The sequence below is a fragment of the Nestor notabilis genome, unplaced genomic scaffold, assembly GCF_000696875.1.
Source record: "Nestor notabilis isolate BGI_N333 unplaced genomic scaffold, ASM69687v1 scaffold10187, whole genome shotgun sequence".
Lineage (NCBI taxonomy): Eukaryota > Metazoa > Chordata > Aves > Psittaciformes > Psittacidae > Nestor > Nestor notabilis.
Window position 1 is genome coordinate 1,139 of NW_009936043.1, and position 19,861 is coordinate 20,999.

The following is a 19,861-nucleotide window of genomic DNA, read 5'->3' on the forward strand; positions in this document are numbered from 1 at the left end:
GCCCACCAGTCCAACACTTGCACCACACTTCTTGGCTCAAGGTTTCTATCCAGAAGCTGACCTTAGCATTCCATCACTTTTTCATCATTCCCTCTCTTGAAGTTTTCACTTGGAATTAGGATGGGATTGAATCCCACTGCTGTTTTATCTAGCTCACCTGGGGACACGATTCATAGCATAGTGGACAGAAGCAGTGTGGGACTCGGGCAAGGAGCAGCAGCGTTGTTGCCATTTGCTCCCATCCCACTCACCTGGCCATTTGGTTCTTTGGCTGGGAACTCCACAGCAGCTCTTCCTGCTTTCCTGTGGAAGGAAAGAGTAGGTGAGTCCCTCCTGCCATGCCACTTTTCCACACGTGTCTTGGGATTGCTTTGTGACAGCCCTTTACCTTCAGTCATCCCTTTTGATGGGCACTCAGAGGGCACTGCCTCAGGTGGAGGTATTAAAACCCTCCATTTGCTGCTGTACTTGTGTCATGCCATGCCGTGCCAGCGTGCTGGGATGGCTGCATTCCTTTCCTCATCAACGCTTAGCAGGTGTTTCTAGAAGAACCTTCTGCAAAGTGAGGCTGCTACTTTATTTAGCAACACGATCAATAGCCTCTTGGCATGCAGCCTCTATTTTTTTTCCAAGACATCTATTTGCGAGGGAACAAAATTACCTCACTGCTGTTCAAACTGACTTAGTGTGCCATCTTCTCCCTTCCTTCTATGTACAGAATTGCTTGCCACCGGCATCTGAGCACACCTGCATCACTCTTCAATGCCTATTTCAGGGACTATGCTCTTTCGCAAGTCTTCTTGCTCCAGAACATGGTTCATTTGTACGTCTGGCCATGGCATTACTCTGAGCTTGTATCTGCTGTTTCTCTGTCTGAGCAACAGTGCCACTCTCATACAGTTCCCTTTTGCAACATTGATAAGAATTCACCGCGCCATGGATCTTTGATGGATGATGAAAATGTGGCCTCTCCACTTGAGCCACCCCGAAGTGTTAATACTTTGCAGGAAAGAACCATAGCCTAAGAAACAAGGGAAAGAAATTAAAGTAAAATTATTAATTATCTATAAGTCAAAAGCTCATACTTCTCACTTAAATTATCAGTAGTATGTCTGCCACAATGAACGTGACATAGGAGACTCCTGCCAAGAAGTTTGGTGCCCCGTGACGTGGTGTTGTGGTTTACAGCTTCTTGTTGGACAAACTACGAGCAACTGATTGTGACAGCCACAAGCAGAATGGATTTTTCATAAAGGATCTGAAAGCTCAATGAAACACCACAGTTGATTTATAACTTTTATTAGAAAAAAAGCTGTAGCTAGTGGATTGAAGCATAGGATTGAAATGTTGCCTGCTGCAGGAGATGAAAGACCTGCCCTTATACTCACCAAAGCCATGGAAAAACTTCTGCTGGCTTCATCATCTTAAAAGCCCACAAAACTTGTCACCCAAAATTAGGCACTGTGTGGTAGGCTGTTAGAGGTGCTCCCTGTTAGCAGTATTATTTTCCTGTTAATAGTATGCTTCCACTTAGGAGTGGCCTCATCATGCTCACTCAAGCAACATGAAGAAAGCTGTTCACTTTCCAAGAGGAGAGTTACAAGTGCTTACTCGAGTCACTTCAGGGTTGACATGAGGTTTCCTTTAAGTTTGTAGCCTAATTTTCAACTTCTTCCTCAGGTCCATCTTTCCCAGGGTTCTCCCCAGGGCAGAATTTTACTTGAAGTTTGAAGGGAAAAGCAGGAGATGAAGCAACTTTGAAATGACAGCATTTACGTATTTGGAGGGCATTTTTAATTCTTCTAACACTTTTCTATGCCAAGGTAGTTTGAAGTGTTAAACTCCTGTTCGTTTATTTTCCTCCTTGTGGAGGAAGTCTGTCTTTTATTGTTTCGGAACAAGGTAATTAGGGTATAATCAGTGCACAGGCACACACATGTACAACACTAAAACGTTACAGAAGCTGTAAATTCAAAGACACAAAAATTAGGATACAGCATAATTAAGGCTATGCATGCTTAGTTAATGTCTCCTTCACGCATTAACCTGATAAAATTTTAATTAATCACTACTATTTTCTCTACAGGATGCATGCCACAGGAAAGAAGATACTCAGTTAAGGGGCACCCAAACAGTAATGTTCTCCCTGGTCACTGCGCAGTCCCCTGCACCTTTTGATTTGTATTAGTCATACCTTGGTGCAGTAGCAGAATTTTAAATTTCCCTGTGTACTTTTCTGTAACATTCAGGGTACAGCATTATAATACTTCTCAAGCACACATTTACATTTTCAACAAGAGCATGAGTCAAAAGGAATAATAGTAGAAACTTTAACAGCTGAGAAGCCAAGGTACATGTGAATTAAGTGGTACTAACTTGGGGCACTCAGTTTAGTGGATGAAATTTCAGAATATGATTTTTCAGATACACAGATTATTTCAGAAGCAGAATCACAGAATGGTTTGCGTTAGGGCAAAGGACCCCTTCCACTAGAGCAGGTTGCTCCAAGCCCCTGTGTCCAGCCTGGCCTCGCACACTGCCAGGGATGGGGCAGCCACAGCTTCTTTGGGTAACCTGTGCCAGGGCCTCACCACCCTCACAGTGCACAGTAAAGAATCTCTTCCTAATATCTAATCTAAATCTCCCCTCTTTCAGTTTAAAGCCATTCCCGCTTGTCTTGCCACTACATGCCCCTGTAAAAAACCCCTCTCCAGATTTGTTGGGCCCTCTTTAGGTATTGGAAGACTTCCCGGAGCCTTCTCTTCTCCAGGCTGAACACCCCAACTCTCTCAGCCTGTCTTCACAGGAGAGGTGCTTCAGCCCTCTGAGCATCTTCATGGCCCTCTTCTGGACTTGCTTCCTTTGGAAGTACAGCTTCCTTTGGTTGAGCTGCAACTGAATGGAGGTGCTGAGACTTCGGCCTGAGTTTGGGTGTCAGCTTGAACACTCTGCAAAGGAGAGCTATACAATTAGTGACCCATCTCCCAAGGCATGATGTAAATTCCTTACACTTTGGCATAAAGAAAACCCATGGCTGAATGCAGTACACAGTCCTTCCAGCCAGCACTCAACTGCTTTTCTCCTTCCCTAATCACTGCCTCGTTTATTACAAGCTTTCCAGCTTTGAAAAGAAAAGGTCAGTGTATGATTATTACTACTAAAGTCTTTGTCAGATTAATGAATGTGCCCCATCAGAAATAGCAGAAATATTAACTTTTTTATTTTTACTTATTTTTAAAGAAAGCCTTTTTTCAGAAATACTATTTTTGTAAGAAAGTTGTAGGGCAGTGCCAGTGATGACAAAGGTGCTAGCTAAGATCTACTGATGTTAAATGTAATGAAGACTATTTTTCCCTCAGAAGACATGTAATAATTAATCCAGCTGCTGTGAATCACAGGAGCTGGGAATGTTTCTGGTGGTTCTCATGCTTCCTTGTCTCAAACAGGGAGTCAGATCTTGTCTTTTCAGCATGACACATGTGTATCTTGTACAAAAGATATTACTCTTAACTACATCCTGCCTGGGCTGATTAGAAGATTAAACAGCTAATAACTGTCCAACAAATCATTAACATCCTATGATGCAAAAGGAGCCAATTAAAGTGTACTGCTGGATTCCCTTCCAGTAGCTGCTGTGCAGAGCAAGCAGCTCTTCGCTCCGAGAAAAGCCCTGTTAAGAAAATCCCCTTCCCTAACTACTATATCAATCAGTCTTTATAGTACAGAATTGTATTAGCTTTGTTAATATATTAGTTCACATTATACACTGTAATGTAATGAGGTAGTGAAATTTTACTGGGGACTGGTGTTCATGCTTAAGTAAAGCAAACTAAAGGACAGCCCAGCCCTGGAAAATAAGCACTTTGCTTCTTGGAAGCTTAGATTTGTCCACGGGATAGCCAAAATCCTACCCCCTCTAACATGTCTTTGAAACCCTCCCAGCATTGTCTAGCCTCCTAGATAAGTAACTCTAGCAAGATTGACTCCAGGGATGTCTGGATCAATAGACAAGAAGCAAGAGTGCTGAAAAAATACTGTTGCTCTGCAAAGTTTTACTATGATTAGTAATCAGTAACGTGGGTGTTAGTGATTAGTCAAAGCATGTACCAGAATATTTGAAGTGGATAAGAACCCTGTGTGAAACCACATTCAGGTGTCCCAATTTAGCTGTGACAGCTCATGCATATGAGTAAATATTTACTCTTGTAGTTCTCTAAGTTGTGACTGAACCTCTCTCCTCGGTTGGCATGGGCCAGTTGTGAATTTTCCTGACAGCACCTATTTCCTAGTCCCAGGGCTACAGGGAGGGTGACACCAGCAATAGTGCCTGGTGGACTGGGGAGGGGCTGCCCCTCCTTGCACATGCAGCTATGGACACAGTAAGCTCATCTGAAGGAGTTCTCTTTCCACATCAGTTTCTTTGCTATTTCCTAGCATAGAGTCAGGGAATTTTTCAGTCTTGTTTGGTAAGCATCAGCTTGGATTTTCAGAATATCACAAATATTTTCCATTGTGCTGGTTCACATGCCTGAAGAAATAGCAAGACCTGTGTTTCTCTCTGTTGCTGGCACCGTCAGGGCTTTTGGCAGGCATGGGGTTGGAGTGCAATGTTCTCTTGTTGGGAGCTGATCTCCATCCATCTCTGGACACCGAGGATCTGTTAACCTACCAAGCAGGAGGGGGTTCTGCAATCAAATCCCTGGTGAAAATCAGTCAAGTTACACCTGTGTTGCAATCCCTGTTTGAACTGTGTCTTAGCAAAGCCCCACTCTCACTCCTTGGTCTGATGCACATGCTCAAGTGCAGCAGCACCTGGACCAGGCTGAAAGCTAACAGCCCCAGCATTCACCCCACATGGGTAGAATGTGCTGTCATCCAGGCTCATGTTGCACCAGAGCATCCTAAAGTTCAGTGAGATGACACACAACAGAGCAAGGGACCCTTCTGGCATCTGGCATTGAGCTTGTTTTAAAAAGCAGGGTAGCACACTGCTGTTGGTGGGCAACCCAAATCCCTTCTCGGTGCCAGCCACACATGTGGGTGGTTGTCCAGCTGGATGGTGGGCACAGTGAGTGGCATCTCTGTGGATATAGGAGACATCTTATGGGCACCTGAGAGCCTTAAACATTTCTGCACAAACATTTTTTAGGGAGATGGGATGCCTTGGGAATACAGCAAGTCTTCTCTGAGACTGTGCTCTGGAACACATTTTCTAGGAGCCTGGAGAAGGACGTTCTGATGCTGTGCTCAAGCATCACTTCTGTGGTCACAGCTTCCCACAATTTGTGTGCTGAGGCCCAGGTACCACTCTCATTAATAGCAGTGTGAGGGATTTCATTTTGGGAGTGCTGCCCAGGATTTACCAAAGGCAAAGCTGGACCTCAAGCATGAATTTCTTTCCCCACTTTAAAATTCTTGGTTGGTTGCAACCCAGTATGAGAGAAGGGCAAGTAACACCAATAGGATGCATGCCTGAGATACTGTTTTGCCTGTAAGAAACTAACTTGTCTTGTTTTGATCGCTTCTTTACTGTGAGTCAGCCTATGACACATTTTCACAAAACTCCCAGATATCATGCTTACAAAATTAAATGTGGGTCAGATGGGAAAAACATCGTGAACAGCTGACAGTGTTAAGACAGAGAAGAGATCACGTTCCTACAGGTGGAAAGAAGTAAAATGTCTGATCACCGTCTTCATTCAAAGGAATACTCTGGGAGTCCATGCTGCAGAAATCAAGTTTTAATTATCAAGTGATTCCTGGTAAGGTGTTCAGCATGGGTCCTCACAGAGCACCCGGCACCTGGAACCTCGTTGCTATCATCAGCTCAAGAATTAGAAACCTCCTCATGACATCCCTGGCCCTAAAAGTCTATCAGCCTACAAAACAGGCAGGTTGGAAGATAAAATTTGCAGAGAACATAGCAAAATAATAATACATCTGTTGTTCTTTGCCAGTCAAGAGCAGACAGGACAAGGCAAGTTTCCACCTCCTACCTCCTAAACGATGAGTGTTTATCCTTTTTTTCTGTCAGAAGCAAGTACTGGAAGAAGAGTGTAGTGGTTTTTCAGATTTTGATTAAATGCCGATTTTGGGTCACTGTAGCAGAGGAGGCTGCTTCAGCGGAAAGGTCAGCGGGGTGCGGCTGAGGGGATGAATTTCATCAGCATGTCCAGATCAAGGCATTGCTGTTTCTGAGTCAGAGCCTTCAGCTTTTCCACTCAGTGGGCCGTTCTGTGGAAACATGTGCTCAGGGAAGATCACTGGATGGTCACTGGGGGACTCAGAGAGGGAGCTGGCTCCAACCAACTCAGCCGAAAAGGCAAACTGGATGTTTGCTGCCACAGGAATGAAAAGTCAAGTGCTGGGACTCTCCTGCAGCGCAAGGAGGATGTCAACCTAATATGAAGAGTGAGATTACATGGCAGGAATCAGCAAGGATGACAGTCAGCAAGGATGACAGCGTTGGAATGATATCACCCAGCCAGGAGGTATAGTTGCACACATCTGCCCATGCTCAGCCACCAGGACACAGGCAGGACCTCCAACAGTGCCAGGGATCAGGGAGGGTGGCAGCACCACAGCCACCTTCTCTACTGGAGAAGGGGCCTTCACCATTACCTCAGAAGCCAAAATGCCGGGCAAGCAGGGCTGAACAAAGCTATGGAGTAGTCTGAGGGAGGCGTCTGCTTACACAGAAGAGGTGAAGCAATAAGAAGACCTGAAGGAGGAATAAGAAAGTAATGATCAGGAAGGGAAGGAGGCTTGAACAATGGATTAGTGAACGGGCACCATCAGAAAAGAGACCAGAGATGGAGAGCAGTTGTTTCAGTCATATGGGAACAGCATCCCTGAGACTGGAAAAAAAATAGGAATGTGAAGAGACACAAGATCTCACCTGGAAAATTCAGTGCAGGCGGGATTAGAGATATTTACACAAAGCCTGAACATTAGGGCAACAGCAGGAAAACATGATTATAGGTCTGAGTAACAAGAAGTACGGTGATACGGATGGTTGTGATAAAATGAGAAAAGATCTAGCCTTTTGGCCATGGCTAGGTACCCACCAAGGGCTGTTAGGAGGATGCATCGTGACTTATTTTAGCTGCTGAGAGAAAGAAGATCATAGCTGAAGCTGTGTTTGGGGCTGACACTGCTCAGAGGTGCAAGAAAGAGGAAATCTCTGAGGGACAGCATCCTTCTGCCCCAGGATGGAAGGGAATAGGACGTGAAAGAAGGGGAATCAGGAGGCAGCGGTCACAAGGCTTCCATGGATGACAGGATGTAACTGCAAAACATGTTGGGTAGGGGACAAAAACAGACTGGGAGGGGACCTAAAGTAGAATTAGAGGAAAATAAAAGTCAGTGGCTCTGGGTAGCACATTGATGGTATTTGGAGGTGAAGGGACTGGCAGGCAGGAAGGGCAGAGCTCTGTGACGTGACAGCTGCAAGAAGTGATGTTTCCCACATAGGCTGGTGAGAAACTGAGGGGAAGAACAAGGTAAAGGGTAAGAGAAGGCAGGAGGTGAGAGGCTGAAGATGACAAGTGGTTTTAAGCTTCCACAGCAGGAGTGCAATGGGGGATGGAACACAACAGGTTCTTTCAAATTGCTGATATGGCTTTTTGAATGTCTTTTAGCATTGAAGAAATGAGCAAGATTCTGAGTGGAGAGGATTTTTGAGCAAAAAATACTGAATTCAGCCACAGGACCAGCAAGAGAATAGAAGAAGAAGAGGAAAATAAAAAATGCTTGCTTTGTTTTGGGGGTTTTTTGGTGGGTTGGTTGAATTTTTTTAAACCTACATTCACTGGATTCATGCACTGAATAAAACCAGAATCACTTTAGGGAGTTGGCACCTGAAGATAGGGTGTTTTGCATATAGGTTGGTTAGATGTTACAAAGACAATCCTTTCTGCTGCTTTACTCAGCATCTTCATCCAGATTCACTGGGTGTTATCAGCTAAGAACTGATCTGTTTTAAGACTGATCCAGATTTTAAGGAAGCGAATAGTAAAACTTCAAAGGATTAGATCAGCCCCTTTAATGAAGTATCTGAAAGCTACTCTGTCTATCAAAAGGATGGTGCAAACAAAATGTAGGTATTGGCATCTGTATGGATGGATGGATGGATAGTTTGTGAATCACTCTAGGAGCAAAAGAAGAGCACTGGAAAGTGAATGCCAGTGTAATAATCACCATCTCCCCAATTAAAACTAATTGTTTGGAAAGAAGTAAGACGAGAAGGGAAAAGCACATCTGTGATTAATTGCAATTGCAGTGTGTTAGCTAGCATACGAGCAAACCTTTGGGAAATGGAAGGAGTACAAAAAAAGGCGGAGGGAGTTTGTACCCATTTTCATTCAAAATGTTTTTTTCGTGTATGCAGCAGTAATTAGAATGAGTAAAAACACATTAAGAATGTTTTCCATCAAGATATTTAGAAAAAGATCTCTTAAAGCTTTCCAGCAAAATGTACTCTGAACAGCGAGCAGGGTTGTGCAGAACCAGACACAGCTTTCAAATATGTGTGAAACTCATAAGTGAAAGCTCATTCTTCTACTCATGCAACCACATGAGTAAAAATTTTGTAGTTTCTCAGTCACAGATACACATGGTACTTACTTTAAAGAGCTACAGGAAGCTCACCATATAGGAAGATGTATTTTAAATGGTAGTCCCTATAAAGTCCTGATAAGGGATAGCCGCAGCTGACCACTAAAGGTGACCATTAATTTACATGTAACCACATGAATAAGCCTTTTCCCAGTCTACTCTCAAGCAATCTGTGCACAATACGTAATCTACATAGCCTACCTTTATTCTCCCTGCAAACACAGGGCATACACACACCTATTTTCTGGTTTTATTAAACTAGTAAGCAGCAGACTCCACACCACTCTCCTCTCTTCTAGCAGTCTCTTCTCTCCAGACTGTTTTGTTCACATCCTGTACAAACATCATTTAGATGGTGTCTTTCAACTTCCTTATTTTTCTAGGTGGGGCAGCAGGCCTGATCCTTCAATAAGGTCAGCAGATTTCATGTACCATGGAGTCAATGCCAGCTAATCAGATACAGTAATGCAGGCAGGTGTCACTGATGACTTAAAACTACATTCAAGGTTCCAAGTTGTGCCATATCTCACTGGGCAGTCAGCTGGCTCACTTCAGACTGACATTTGAACGGGTCGCTAAGAAAAAGACTCACAGTGTCTGGAAACCTAATTCTTGCATCTCTGGTTTGTCAGGTCAAAGAGAACAAACAACAGTGCCAGTGCCGTTAAGTATGAATGGATGCAGGTGATCTACAGCAAGACACAGACTGCTGCTACACAGCTGCAAAATGAAATGTCTTCTGGATACTGTGCCAGGGGTTTAGATTTTCACCACGAGGGAATAAAAGAGCTCCTAATGCCTCTTTCTTCTATTCCAGGCTCAGACAGTCTAACTTGATTCTTACAGCAAATTTCTGGAAACAGGGATTGAGAAACAAAACAATTTTATTTTATTTTATTTTATTTTATTTTATTTTATTTTATTGTTACATTTAGCCCTTTCCATTCCTTTTGAACACACATATCATGGGACTGATGTACAATTCAAAGAAGCTGAAAAGCTGACAGTGCTTTTGCAGTACATGCCTGGAACAGAGCCGTATTCCACTGAGGGTTACAGGAGCAGTGACGTACATCAGAATATTAGGAAGGGCAGAAACCCTACTGCTACAAGTCAGTCCCAGTTCTTCCCACCTCTAATGATTGTTATTGTAAGGTGCAGGATCCTGCACTAGCATCTATGCCAAAACAGACATCACATCTTATTTTCTGGCTATAGTGAACTGCAGCATCCTGAGTTTGAACAGATGAAGCTTGAAGAAAGTTTAGAGAAAAAATTAATAATTAGTATTTAACTGTGATGATAATGGAAGGTAATTACCTCTGAAGGTAATAAAACTAAGACATTTTATTAAGGGCTGTGATGACTTCTCCATTAATGAGCTTTGTAAATTCAGGTCAGATTCTTTCCACCTCCCCTTTCCTAAATGTGCACCCATGGTCAAAACTGAGTCCATTCAGGAGTATTGTTTAATGGCTGTGTGATGTAGAAAGTCAGAAGAGATGATTATAGAGTCTCTGTACAACCTATAAATCAGTCTAGGACCCAGATCCCTAGCACAACTTTTTTCTTGCCTCAGTGTGCTCATTCTGGTTGCAACTCTCTCTTGGAGTTGTTTGCCCATGTTTGGGTGAAGTTTCACTCGAGGCTTGCACAGCAGCATTAATATTGCCCTGTCTTCACCAGAAATTCCTGAGTACATGCCTAAATAACAAATACTAGGCACAGGAGTGGTGACAACACTTGACTCGCTGCCAGAAGATCTGCATAAAAGCATTCACAGCAGGGCAGCTTAAGGGTATTCTGCTTTAATTTAGAACTCAAACATAACTTTTCTTAATTAACAAAAAATATTCTATTTCCAGAGTCTGATCCTGGCCCCCCTCCCAACCCATAAAACAACCATAAAAAGCCCCCATGGTAGGCCAAATAAGCAATAATGATGGAAGCTAACCCTTACCCATTTTTCCATGGATTTTCTCCATGCACATTTCATTACCTTCGCACAAATACCATACGGCTCCTGCAGCTGTAAAAGGATTATTAACAGAGTGGTTTGCACACTGAACCACCCAGTTGCTATGTGGGTGTCAAACTTCAATCAAGGCAATGTGTAGCCACCATTGAACACTTACTGTATATCTCTGAAAGGCACAGCACGCACAGTGCTGTTCACTGAGTGCTGTGCCAGAGGTACTGTCCTCCAGTAAAACTGGGTCTGTAGCAGTGGTGCTCAGGTTAAAAACTTGCCAGTGTGTCAACAGCATGAGCTGTCAAACCAGAGGAACTTCCTGACAAAGTGAAATTGCTGTTTGTGTCTTGCTCAGCACGTCACACCCAGTCTATGTTACTTGGAAAACAGCGTGTGAGCAGGAGATCACATTGCTTGGGTATGAAGGTGCTGGTGGAAAACAAGGTAAGCAGGTCAAGAGTATAGCTAAGCAAGTGTTGCTTCGTCTGTGACTCAAAGAGTGGGTTCTGAGTACAAGGAATCCCACAAGGGGCCTTGCTGGCATGCCGAGGGTATCAGAGAGATTAATGTTAATAAGGTGTATTAAAAACAAACCCTGAGTGTCAAGGCTGCAATGGCAGGGTCAGATATTCAGTAGCACTAAAGTTACAGTGGTCTAAATAGGTTTGAATTTATAAAGAGAGATCCTAGGGCTTTATTTGTACTATTATTCTTCCTTCTCAAATGTCTCTGGAGTGTTCAGTCTCCTTATCCATGCCTATTTCTCAGATTCCCCCCAAACTATCCTTGCTCCTCTAGTCCCCGGTGGTAAGTGATGAGGCCCAACAGGAGCTGATCTGCAGAGCCAAGGGCACTGAGGAAGCTACATCCACACTCAAGGGATTTCCCTTCAGGAGGGTACATCAGGTGCTCATGTTCAGTTGAGGAACCAGGTTCTCATGCTCCGCAAGCAAGACATTTGAACCAGAGAATCAAAGGAGAGGCCAGTCCTGAGCTTTGTTTCACAAGCCCACTCCTAACCCACAACAAAACTTGTATCAAGACATGCATTGGACAGTCCATCATTTCATAGCCTCACAGCCAGCATTAATACCAGCCGCTGTGGCCTCCTGGGCAATGTGCCTGCCTCCCAGCTCCCTAACTTGTCCCCTCACATCTATGTGTTATGCCTGGTTCTCCTCTTCCATGGCTGGGCAGCTTTTCCATGCTATGTTTTGTTCTTCAGGTCATGTTTATATGACGCTGCCCAGAGCAGGACTGAGAAAACCCCCATCTTTCCTATTCTTGTATTGTTTTCCAGCCAATAATTATTTTCCCAAAATGCCTGTGAGGTGAAGGATTAACCCTTCCTTATAAAAGTGGGAATATGGTGTACAGAAAGCCTAAGGAAAAAATACCAACCCATTCTGGAATGTCAGCTGAGGTACCTAAAACCTCATTTAATATTATATTCAGACTACAGCCTTGACTGACTTCAGTTGCAACTGTGAACAAACAGGGCTCACACAAGTCATACCCCAAAGCTTGCGGTTAGAGAATGAGGAACCTGTAACCAGTGACATCACATGTGAGAAGTCAGGGTTAGGAGATGTAATTAGCATTATGCAAAACTTGTGGCAACTGCTGACAGATGGTAAGATTATCTTTCTTCTTCACGCAGTTCTCCCCTCTTTCAGTACCCACTTTCTATCTTCTGTAAGAGGTAACGAAGCAGAACCACAGGCATCTTACTCTCCTTCAAGACCCTGCTGAAGCCAGGAGCCCCCATGTCTCCACTACAGTGAATGAGACATGAATTCTGTGCGAAAAAAAAAGCATGTCACAGAGTAAGAATAACTCCTATGCTAAGAAGCGTGGGTGAGAAGGGCAGGGGAAAGCCCCTAATTTCAGCATTTCCCAGCCTTTCATACCAGCTGTTGCAAATTCAGCACTTCTAGACACAGGCAAAAAAACCCCAACAAAACAAACACACAGAACCCCCCCCCCCCCCCAAAAAAAAAAAGAAAACAAACCAACCAACCAAATCAAAAAGGCAAAAATCAAAGTCCCATCAGCCTTGACATCCTTCACAGGTTCTTCTTGCAGAGTCAACCCCTTGCTTCTGCTCTGTCCCCCACCCTGTTGGGTTTCAGCCCTAATCTCTTCCATCACAAGCTTCGCTGAAGTGTTCAGTCTCCTTTTGCATGTCTATATCCCAGATTCCTCCCAAATTATCCTTGTCCCTCTAGTTCCCAGTGGTTCACCACTCAGGTGTAGCACCTGAGGCCACAGCAGGCTATTGAAGTGATTGATGGGAGAGCCTTCGTCACCATTTCCAGGCTGGGACAGGTCATACTCTCTATGAAGAATTTAGCCACTGAGCTCTGGGGCTTTTCCCAGTTTGTGTGGCCTGAATTCTTCGAAGATTTGTCATTTCCCCAGTGGCTTCATCACACAAACAGCAAAAGGCACATTTCAAACAGCAGAGACACTTCACCACCTCACTGAGATTTAAATCCTTTACCCCTTCCAAGAGATCAGCATAGCACACCAAGATTTCTTCTCCGTCAATGGCACAACACTAAGTAATTTTCTTAAATGGTATTCCCAGAAATGGCATAATCATTTAGCTATTAGAAACAATTAGGAGTAATCAAAGCCAAAGTTTTATAAAGAAAGCATTTTTGGAAACCTAATTACAGCTGGAACTATCAGCTTTACATCCTATAAAAGAAACTACCTCAGCCAAATGCTCTAAACACTTGTAAGCTCCTCCAAGTTGAAGATGAGGTGCTCTAGGATCCAGTCACACTTGCACCTCAAATAACACAGGTATTAAAGGAAAACTCAAGTAATCCCATGAAACCCAGGTTCCCTGACTCTAAGCCATGCCTGCACTCTCAGGTAGAGCACAGACTACACTAAATCTTCCTGTGCCTTTAGCTCAAGTGAAGTGCCTAGCAGACTTGGTATGTTTTAGAATAACACATTACAGAGAAAGCCCTCAGCTACATGTTAAAGTTCAGGTGGCTAATGAAATTATCACCTGCAGTCTGGAGCATTAAGCTGCTGCACTGATTGCAAACACGTACACCTCTGATCAGTTGTGTGTCAGGGCAAAATTAAAATAATGCATCAGATTAAGCTCCTGACAGTATTCAGTGTTACCCGTGCTAGCTGTAAGCACTGGCAGCCTACAAGCTAAGTTCACGCTGCATGATTGAACCCAGAGGTTACAACTGTCTTTTAAAGGCATCTGCTGATAATAAAGCCACTGATACTTTATTCCTGGTCTATCTCCTCCAGGAACTTTTCACCTTCTCTCAACATGTTACAAATATCTTCAGTACTCCCAGCCTCGTAGGAAAAGTTTTGTTTACAAGTTATCCCCCAGCAATGGCTTATCCACATCTGATGACAGCAGCTCCCTTCTGCAGAAAGTGCTTGTTATTCTCCCCTTCAGGGATGGAGGAGGAGAGGTGGATTGAAGCTTCATGACTCATTTGCAGGAAGCAGCATGGGCAGAGTGGTGATGCCTTGCAGAGGTCCTCCTGAGTAATGACACCACAGAGACATCTGTGTGCACTGTGCGATGCTGACAGTTGAGTCAGTCTGGCCGGTTAGAGATGGGTTATCTGGATTTGGAGCAGAAGTCTAGATTCAGCATGCTGCCCAGCTTATCTCTTGGATTAGGAAGAGAGAGGCGCCGAGAATCCCAGAAACGTTAAATGAAGAAGTTACTCCGTAATACTCTTTACCTTTCCTACCAAGTCCCTTCTATTTGTGTCAGACATCCATCTCAAACATAGACAGGGGAAGCACTGTTAGTTTTCCACTAAAGAAACAAAATCAGGGAATTAACTCCACAAACCTGGTTCCTTACAAGATTTAATATTTTTTCCATAATTTCCTTGGTTAACATGAGCTAAATAAGGTAAGGAGGCATCCTTGTTTTGGCTGGTATAGAGTTAATTTTCTTCCTAGCAGCTGTTCCAGTGCTGTGTTTTGGATTTAGTCTGATAATAATGTTGATAACAGACTAATCGTTTAGTTGTTGCTAAGTAATGCTTACTCTGAATTAGGACTTTTCAGTCTCATGCTCTGCCAGTGAGGAGGGCCACAAGAAGCTGGGAGGAAGCAGAGACAGGACACCTGACCCAATCTAGCCAAAGGGGCATTCCATACCACAGCACGTCATGCCCAGTATATAAACTGGGGGGAGTCACCTGAAAGACCCAGATCACTGCTTGGGTTGGGCTGGGCTGGGTATCGGTCAGTGGGTAGTGAGCAATTGTATTGTACATCACTTGCTTATTCCTTTCTCTTTCTCCCTATTTCCTATTGTTATTATTATTATTTTTATTATTATACTATTGTTATCATATTTTACTTTTATTTCAGTTCTGAAACTGTTCTTTATCTCAAGCCATGGGTTTTACATTTTTTCTGATTCTCCTCTCCGTCCCACTGGGGAGGAGGGAAGTGCATGAACGACTGCGTGGCACTTAGTTACCAGCTGTGCTTAAAGCACAACAGGAGGCAGGAGATGGCAACAGCTCCCCAGCTATAGCACATTTCTTGGCATACAAGACTTGGCTGGATGTATGTGGAGATTGGCTCCACCTCCCTCTGCTGATCCTTCTTCTCCAGTCGGATCACCTAGCACTCACGCACCGGCCCTCCTCCACCTCCTTACAGCCACAGCCCACTGGCCTGAGAGAACAGATTGGACCTGAAGGATCAGCTGGGAACTGGGGTTGTTTAGCCTGGAGAAAAGGAGGCTCAGGGGAGACCTTAGCACTCTCTAGAACTACCTGAAAGGAGGATGGAGCGAGGTGGGAGTCAGCATCTTCTTCCAAGTAACCAGCAATAGAGTGAGAGGAAAGGGCCATTGGAGGTTTAGGTTGGATATTAGGAAAAATTTCTTCACCCAAAAGAGTGATCAGGCATTTGGAACAGGCTTCCCAGGGAGTGGTGGAGCCACGATCCCTGGAGGTACTCAAAAGACATGTAGATGTGGCACTTAGGGACACGGTTTAGTGGTGGACTTGGCAGTGCTAGGTTAATGGTTGGACTCAAGTGATCTAGAGGTCTTTTCCAATGTTAATGATTCCATGATTCTATAAAGTCAAGGCCTCTGCTGCTTAAACAGACAGTGGCATAGCAGCCTAGTATTATTTTGCTTCCTTGTATACACCAAAATGACAACGCAGAGCCTCAGGGTAGGAAACCTCCTCCCTGTTTCCAGCCTCAGCTGGCTCCTGGCCAACTCAGACTGGTTTGTCTTTGTGCCTGCCTTGTCTTCTGGCACCTCTCCTTCTCTGAATGTGAGCTTCTCCCACTCCTTCCTTTCCCCCAGTACTGGTTTAGACAGCAACTATAACACCTCCCCCTTCTCAGGCTAAACAAGTTCTGCTCGCTGCCTGGGAGGTGGGCTTTTCATTCCACTCAAACACCAGCAGCCCCTCTGCGTCTCTGCTAGATCTCCCCAGCCACAGCTGATGAGAACTGGAAATGGGGTCAAGGCAAGGCCTATCCACAGCCACAGTAGTCGTATTTACTGGCTGCTATTGGAAATATTTTGCAGGGTGTGTGCAGAATCAGGTGGTAGCTTTCTCACAGCCATGTCACGCTGCTGGCTTACAGATCTTCATGAAAACCTTCACATTGTTCTCTTGGGCTACCTATAGTCCAGTTACATACTTTCCAGTGCAAAGTGCTTATTAAACCTGAAAGAGTTCCAACTAGAAGCTTCAGCAAAGAGGCCCCAAAATAACAAAGGTATGAAATCTCTGCCAGTACTACGTCAGAAAAGGAGAGGAGTGCACAAAGCAAATCTACTGTGCTGTATTTTAAGCCCCAGATCCATCAGTAAGAGAATTACAATAAAAGAGTATCACTATCTAATGAAGTGATTTTTCTCTGACTGGCAAGCAATCATATGACAGACCCTTACATGGAGATAACAACAATGCATATAGGTTGTTTTCCATCAGAAACCTTTCCATCAGAAAGGTCGTTTTCCATCAGAAAGCCATTTCCAATAACCTATTAAGGTAACCCTAAACCCATGAAAACCAATTACAATTTACTACAATACCTTGCTCTCACACAGAGATGTATTTAAATGGTGTGCTGAGATTAAAACCTGATTAAAACACTTGTCACTGGTCATCTTCTAGAAAAGTGAAATTCTGTTTATACTGTCTATAGCCAAGAGGAGTAAAGCAACACACTGCCACTGCTTAGAAAGCAAGGAAGTAACACCTTTACTCCATCTTTACCATGCAGTCCCGTAATGCTTGACAGGCCAAAGGTCTAGCCTACGAGAACCTATCCTGATTACACCAGAGAAGAGCAAGTGCATGCATGCACTGAGACACCCACTCACGCTACATTCTACACTGAACCTTAGCCTAACGGCCAAGAACCTAGGTTCTTAAAAGCAGATAAAGAAGACTATACAAAATGGAGCGAATGGTGTAGAACAGTGAAAGGGGATGTGGAAGTTCCTTCCTTGTGCTACTTCCTTCTTTCTTGCTGCAACTCTGTTCCTAATCCCTTTCCTCTCCCATGTTTCTAAATCCATATCTTTAATCATAAATACATGTCCCAGTGGGGTTTTACTGCAAAGAGCTAGACTGAAAAGACAATGAAAGGAAAACAAATGCTGGCAGATGAAAGAAGCTTGAGAAGTAGAAAATGGCATAAAAGTAAAGGTTCACTTTGGAGTCCTGTTTTCTCCACAGTGTTTGCGGAGTCCTCTTGCTCGCTGCCTTTTCACAAGTACAAATAGTACAGCATTGCAAAGAACAGTCAGAATCTAGGAAACTGAGTAAGTGCAAAGAGTCAACTCTTACACTACAAAATGCTCCAAGTAGAATGAGAGTAAAATAGGTGGTTCCAAAATGAAACTTCGTGCTATGCCAGATTTCCAATTTTACTTGCCATAAAACCCTCCTGGAAGCCATTCAAAATGTAGGAACAAAGATGCCAAATACAGAACCGAATTCCGTAAGTGAATTCCTGACCAACACATGGAAAATCTAATTAGTAGCTCATGCAGTCTTTATGTTTTACAGTCACTACAAGTCATTTGTGATTGATAACAACTCCCTCAACTTTCTCTTTGTGTTCCTCAAGCTTATGGAGAAAATTCTGTATTTCCTACAGCCTCTTCCACCCTCCTGACAAGAGAAGAATGACAGATCATACTGGTGTATGGTATGTATGGTGTATCATCCAAAGATCACTCAGGATGTGGGAAAGAAAATGTGAATAAACCAGAAAGGCTGCACAGGAGGAAAAATAGATCTACAAGAAAAAATGTTCCTACTTCTCAAGTCACAGTAGGTGCATAACATGCAGTTGTTGAAAGAGCGAGTTATTCCACAAGAGCTTTTTCTTCTCCTTGTATGCTTCCAGCATTTTTCCTAGATGAGATCCATTTACTTAGGCATGATTGAGAGCCTTGGCTAGGTTTTCAGAACCAAATTGCTTTCCAGAGGATATACAGATGCTCTATGGTCCATGTTTATCCTCCTATTTGCAGATTCGCTTGTGTCTCACAAACTGCTCAGCAATGACTTGTACATCCAGGGTGTTCAACATATTTCTGGCAGTTAGGATGGGTACTGCATGTCCAGGTGTGCAACCTTCAGGATTGTTTTTTCATTACTTCCTTTCCACTTTTTTTTTTCCCCTTTCCATGGTTTCAGACACCCACAGCAGATGCTTCATGCTTTCAGCCTGCCCTGAGCATTCTGTCCCATCAGCAGCTGCTCTTCTGGCACACACACACACCATATGGGGGAGCATGCTTGCTCCTCTGACACCTCCCATAAAGCTTCAGCAACTTTCCTTCAACACGGAGTCCAGCATCCCCAGGGGCTTTAAAGGGACTGCCCATGGCTTTTTTCCCAGTGTTGCTCTCCCAGAGCTTGCCATGCCTGTGGGTACCAGTCTGGAATTTCTATGAGCACAGCTCCTTTTCACAATTCCTTTTCAAAGCAAACACGCATCTTTTTCCTGCCTAGATTACAAGGGAAAAATGATGATTTTACAGTACCTAGCCCCAGACATCACCATTTCGGTGCTTATATCAGCCTGTTGCCACCAGCTGCATGGCTTCAGGCCTAATGCTGCTTGCTTCATAAGGGAAACATCTACTGCATAGCAAAAGCAGGCCCTTCAAAGCTGCTCTGGTGATGATGAGATGAAGCACCGCAGGCTACTGTCACACGCAGGAAAGCAAGATGACAGCTCAGCTGCACTCAATTGCATTAAAACCACAAAAATAGAGATTTATACAAGGCAGCACCAAAGTCGGCTGCGCACATCAGCATGAGCTGAACTCACTCCTCCTCCAGGAGGAAGGCACTCTGCTCGCCAGCCCCAGCACTGCAGGCTTTGCTGCTAATAGGATCATTTCCTTCTAAAACCTTCCCCACAGCAGTGGCCCAGGAACATGCACAGCTAACTTAGGCTGAAAGGGAATTTTCCACCACCCACAAGCCTCTTTCTACCTTGCGTAAATCTGCTCAGGCACAGGCCTCGGAGAAACTGCGCCAGCCTCTGCAGATGACATGTTAACAAGCATTAACCATGATAAATCTTCAGGACCCAACTCCTGTGTCAAGTTCCCTTTATATCCTCACATTTAAAATAAGCACACATTGAATTCTCTCCTCCTTCAAGGTCCCATCACATTGCCTTAATACTAGGACAGGGGCTTAGTGTAAATCACGGTAAGGCCATTAAGCAGAAAGATCATTCACCTTCTCTCTGTCAATTAAGGGATATCAGATACAGGCAGATGCACAAATCATCCATTTTCATCTGAGAAAATAAGCTTAAGCTATCCCTATATAATCACTCTTTTCGAAGCAAACTTTATTGAGGACAGATAAGATCAAAGGCGGTTTTCCCAGCCAACAAAGTTATTAACACCTCAAAGAAAATGCTACACATAAGCCAGAGCTGTCTGATGGCTTCCTTGATTCGAGGACAGAGAAAAATGGTAGCAGCAGGGGGCTGTTACCTCTGAACAAACAGGGCAGTCTGAGCATGAACAGGAAAACAACATGCTTATCTGTTAAAAATAGTATTTTCAGGACATTCTGAATTGCTACTTCTTTGAAGGAACAGTTCCCAAAATAAAAAAAACACACATATATTTTTAACTACAGGAAAACATCTTCATAGCATGTGATCAGAAAGCACACCAGTGAAAATGCACTGTGTGCTGAAGTTAAAAGGGGACAGGCACTGCCCTTAAAGTTGGTTCATAAGCAA